This window comes from Hemibagrus wyckioides, linkage group LG08, assembly GCF_019097595.1.
Source record: "Hemibagrus wyckioides isolate EC202008001 linkage group LG08, SWU_Hwy_1.0, whole genome shotgun sequence".
Lineage (NCBI taxonomy): Eukaryota > Metazoa > Chordata > Actinopteri > Siluriformes > Bagridae > Hemibagrus > Hemibagrus wyckioides.
In genome coordinates this window covers 4,886,501-4,892,500 of record NC_080717.1, presented here as the reverse complement: position 1 = coordinate 4,892,500, position 6,000 = coordinate 4,886,501, and the positions used below count along the sequence as shown (strand labels likewise).

The window sequence follows — 6,000 nt, the reverse complement described above, 5'->3', positions numbered from 1 at the left end:
TCACTCCATCTCTCTACCACTGTATCACTCCATCTCTCATCACTCTATCACTCCATCCCTCTACCACTGTATCACTCCATCTCTCATCACTCTATCACTCCATCCCTCTACCACTGTATCACTCCATCCCTCATCACTCCATCACTCCATCTCTACCACTGTATCACTCCATCTCTCATCACTCTATCACTCCATCCCTCTACCACTGTATCACTCCTTCACTCTATCACTCTATCACTCCATCCCTCTACCACTGTATCACTCCATCTCTCATCACTCTATCACTCCATCCCTCTACCACTGTATCACTCCATCTCTCATCACTCTATCACTCCATCCCTCTACCACTGTATCACTCCATCTCTCATCACTCTATCACTCCATCTCTCTACCACTGTATCACTCCTTCACTCTATCACTCCATCTCTCTACCACTGTATCACTCCATCTCTCATCACTCTATCACTCCATCCCTCTACCACTGTATCACTCCATCTCTCATCACTCTATCACTCCATCTCTCTACCACTGTATCACTCCATCTCTCATCACTCTATCACTCCATCTCTCTACCACTGTATCACTCCTTCACTCTATCACTCTATCACTCCATCTCTCTACCACTGTATCACTCCATCTCTCATCACTCTATCACTCCATCCCTCTACCACTGTATCACTCCATCTCTCATCACTCTATCACTCCATCTCTCTACCACTGTATCACTCCATCTCTCATCACTCTATCACTCTGTCTCTCATCACTCTATCACTCCATCTCTCTACCACTGTATCACTCCATCTCTCAAAACTCTATCACTCCATCTCTCTACCACTGTATCACTCCATCTCTCAAAACTCTATCACTCTGTCTCGCATCACTCTATCACTCTGTCTCTCATCACTCTATCACTCTGTCTCTCATCACTCTATCACTCCATCTCTCATCACTCTATCACTCTGTCTCTCATCACTCTATCACTCTGTCTCTCTATCACAGTATCACTCCTCTCTACCACTCTATCACTCCATCTCTCTACCACTGTATCACTCCATCTCTCATCACCCTATCACTCCATCTCTCATCACTCTGTCTCATTATCATTTTATCATGCCATCACTCTTTAAATGTCATTCCATCATTCTGCACTCCATCACTCTGCCATTCCATGACTCTAACACTTTATCATTCTATCACTCCATCACTATATTGTTCTTTCACTCTATCACTTGATCACCCTATCATTCCATCACTTTATCAGTTTATCATTCTATCACTCTATGAATCTATGACTCATTCTATCACTCTATCACCCAATCATCATTTCTTCACTCTATCACCCTATGACTATGATCACTCCATCATTACATCACTCTTTCACTCCATCATTCTATCATTATCACTCCATCACTATCACTGAGAATAAAAAAATTAATAAAACCACATCTTGTTCTAAACTGGACACGGTTCTGAAACTGTATCTGGGCCAAAACTGGAAATGGTTCTGAAACCTCTGGTTTTTAAACTGGACCACATCTAGTTCTGAACTGCAAACGGTTTTGAATCTGGTTCCAAACTGGAACTGCATCTGTTACTAATTTGGAAATGGTTCTGAGCTGAAAACGGTTCTGAAACATCTGGTTTAAAACTGGAACCACTTCTAGTCCTGAATTGAAAACAGTTCTGAAACCATTTCCATTCTAAACTGGAACTGCATCTGGTTCAAACCTGGAAACGGTTCTGAAACCTCATCTGGTTTCAAACCGGAACCGCATCTAGTTCTAAACTGGAAACGGTTCTGAAACCGGATTGGGTTCTAAACTGGAAACCTCACATATGTACTCTATTTCTCTCCTCTCTCATCAGAGTCAGTAAACCATCTAAGATCAATAATCAAAAAGTTTGGGAGCAGCAGTGCCTCAGCATGAGCCCTGTTATAATTATACAGTTTCAGTGGCAGGATGTCACTCACACACACACACACACACTCACACACTCACACACACACACACACACACATTTTTACAGTACATGACATCTTTCACAGAGATTTCACTGCATCTATCCAGCTGCTTATATTCAACTAACCCTAAACATATTAGCAGTTTGGCGTGATGGTCTCTGGTTCCAGCGGAAGCCGAGAACGTTAATACGAAACGTCTTAATGAATTCCGATAGGCTAGAAGTGTCAGACGGGAATTCAATTAACTCCGAGCGTCTCTGATTAAGGGCATGGCGACATCTATTAACACAGCCGTGTTCTTCATCACTGAAGAGCCAATCTTTAATAAAAAACATGTCATATGTATCAATCACCTAAGGAATCAGGGACTCGGATCTGAAAACATCCATCGCTCATTAATTTTAGCAACTCTCATCCTTCTGGTCAGGGTTGTACCGGATCCGGAGGTTATCCCGGGAATGCTGCATGAGGTGAGATGAGAATATGTCTACTCCAGATAAGCCTAGCAGGATGCTCAAAGCACAAAAAAAGTCAACAAAGTCATAAATCTTAAAAGCTTATGGATTCCAAAGCACGCTTTCTTTCCAAATTTCAAGGCAGTGTTTTATTTTTATTTTTTCATTCTTATTTCCAAGAAGCATTCTTCAAGAGAAAAGGAAAAAAAAGGTACAGATCCGGTGAGAGGCTGTCGCTGCAATATGTGGAGAGCTGTTGAGCGTGCAGATGTTGCAGAATGATCTCAAAGCACTCACACCTTCCCAGATGTGTGGATAAAATCAAGGAGCTGTATTCATCAGATGGTCCATTCTTAGAAAGCTCATACGGAGAAGATCTGAGAAGATCTGTCTCATTTTAATGACTGGATTGTCTATCTACAGCGCGTGATTTTTCCGTATTATGGATCTTATCTCCTGCTGTGTGACTCACTTCAGCCGAGACACGGCAGGGATGATGGTAGACGTGAGCTAACATATCTCACAGATCAGATCTAATGAGTGTGTACTGAGGTCCTTTGAGTTGATCCAGTTCTTAAAATTTTTAAAAGAGTGTCAGAATTTTGGCACAAACTTCCAAATTTTCCAAAAAAATTCCCAATCATCTTAAGCAAAGATCAAAAAAAAAAAAACACTTAACTGATTCAATCTAAAGTCACAGTAGTCACTGAGTGTGTGCAGTGGGAGATTTGCCACATCTGGTTCAAAACTGGAAACGGTTCTGAAACTGCATCTGGTTTTTAACTGGAACCAAATCTAGTTTTAAACTGGAAAAAGTTCTGAAACCATATCTGGTTCTAAACTGGAACTGCATCTGTTACTAAATTGGAAATGGTTCTGAAACTGCATCTGATTCTAAACTGGAATCGGTTATGAAACATCTAGTTTAAAACTGGAACCACATCTAGTTCTAAACTGGAAACGGTTTTGAAACCACATCTAGTTCCCAACTGGAACCGCATCTGGTACTAAATTAGAAATGGTTCTGAATCATCTGGTTTAAAACTGGAACCACATCTAGTTCTGAACTAGAAACGGTTCTAAAACCACATGCCATTCTAAACTGGAGCCACATCTGGGTCGAAACTGGAACTGCATCTGTTAATAAATTTGAAAATGGTTACGAAACCACATCTAGTTCTGAACTGGAACCGCATCTGGTACTAAATTAGAAATGGTTCTGAAACATCTGGTAGTTCTGAACTGGAAACGGTTCTGAAACCACATGCCACTCTAAATTGGAGCCACATCTGGTTCTAAACTGGAAATGGTTTTAAAACCACATCTAGTTCTGAACTGGCACTGCATCTGGTTCTAAACTGGATTCGGTTACAAAACATCTAGTTTAAAACTGGAACCACATCTAGTTCTGAGCTGGAAACGGTTATGAAACTACATGTCATTCTAAACTGGAACCACATCTGGTTTAACACTGAAAACCTCATCTGGTTTTGAGAGATGGTCCTGAGCATGCGTTATATCCAAAGGTAGTAATCACCAATTTCCGTGTTTAACCCAGACACTCGTCTAGAGAGACACACTGCGATTTCGCACCACTCTCCTCGCTAAGTAATGATAGTGGTGTGGCTCTGAGAGTGAAGGCTCGGGAAAATAAATACACTCACGGGGAAGAAGGTTACATCACGGCTTTGTGTAAAAACACTCGACAGGGAAAGCAGCCGAAAGCAGCTGAAGTTACCCTGAAACCAGTTGTGCAGTTTCACTTGATACAATAGAAGGTATGATTACTGTAATGCACTGTGTGTGTGTGTGTGTGAGGTATAGGTAGTCTTTCTAACAAACTATCAGCTGAAAAACTGAACATTTTCCATTGATAAAATGGATATTTTTATTTAATTTCTATAAAAAAATACACAATTTAACACTAATGACGATTTTCCCCGACATCAAAATGTTCTGAAATGTTTTTTTCCTCAAATAGCAGCAGCGCTAACAACTTTTTTTTTTTACTTATTAATAAATGCCATTTTCTTTTTATCCATTTATAGTTACATTTCATCTCGTGGATTATATTATAGCAGCTATAAACAGCCCTCCCTTCCTTCCTTTAGCCTGATGATTAATAAGTAAGAAATAAATACAAATTTTAATTAAGAAAAGCGTTTTTGTGGAAAGTTTGACACTGGAGACTCCTTAGATAAAAATTATCTATTTAAATAAACACCAACGTACAGAAAGGTCCACCAAATCAAACATAAATATATATATATATATATATATATATTATTGGTGCTAGATTATATGGAGCATCCTTTATACAAGTTTCTGTGAATAAGGTGTTACTATGGAAACTGTAAAACAACAAATTGATTTTTTTAAAAATAAATAAAATCAACAATTTCTGACCAATTGGAATTGAGAATTCAACAAAACTTTTCTGGACAATTTAAAAAATAAATAAATAAAAATTATAAATCGGAAATCAGAAATTTTCTTGCAGCACAACAACGACAGAAACTCCAAGAAACCTGAAAGAGGAATAAAAGGATTCACCACTGTCAGCTTTTTACAGACTTCAATCAATTGCTATTCCAGGTGTTAAAGTTAAAAAGATAAAGAGAGAGAGAGAGAGAGAGAGAGAGAGAGAGAGAAAATTACAGAGGTTTAGTGAAAGAAATGCTACAAGCAGCTGCTTCCTGTTCTTCTCATGTCCACTGGGTTTCTCTCCGGCGAGACTGGGCGTGTTATTATTCAGTAATAGAAGGCCTTGTGGAACAGATGTTATGGAGTCAAGAATCCATAAAAAAAGGAACCACTAAAATTTTCTGCTCTGTAATCTGTCCAGTTCAAACACATTGACTAAACAGTGCCGGACTCAGCAGGACGGAAACGTGTGCTTGTCCTCCGGAGACGTGCCGTGCTGATTTACTTTCGGTGAATTATACCTTCGTATTTTAAATCCTGATAAAATATTGCTTATAAACAAACAAATAAACAATTAAATAATGCAAAGAAAGTCAAAAATTGTGTTTTAAAAATTTTGTATTTGTCTGTAAAGGCTAGTCAGTGATTACGTGATTGTTGCTAGGTGATTATTGCTAAGCACAAACCCACGATAATCGAAGTTATTGTGTTTATTATCGAGTCTTTATACACTTACTTGTATACAGCACTTGTATATATCCTGTATATATAGATGTACAGAGATGCTTTTCTGCTCATGACATTATTACATGAATGTAATATGGAGATGTCCCGCCCTTTACAGCTATAACAGCTTCAACTTTTCAGGGAAGGCTTTCCACAAGGTTTAGGAGTGTGTTTATGGGAATTTTTGACCATTCCTCTAGAAGCGCATTTGTGAGGTCAGGCACTGATGATGGACGAGAAGGTCTGGCTCACAGTCTCCGCTCTAATTCATCCCAAAGGTGAGAACACCTGGGGTTGAGTTCAGGAGTTCAGGACTCTGTGCAGTTCAGGAGTTCAGGACTCTGTGCAGGCTGGTCAAGTTCCTCCACACCAAATTCACTCATCCATGACTTTATGCACTGGTGCGCAGTCATGTTAGAACAGGAAGGGGTC

At 39.5% G+C, this 6,000-nt stretch overlaps 1 protein-coding gene across 2 annotated transcripts in view; it reads right to left on the bottom strand.

Annotated features, from left to right (window-relative positions):
- Positions 1-6,000, bottom strand: part of LOC131357673 (A disintegrin and metalloproteinase with thrombospondin motifs 2-like) — a 140,193-nt gene that overhangs the window by 74,211 nt on the left and 59,982 nt on the right. The gene's annotated exons all lie outside the window — the stretch shown is intronic.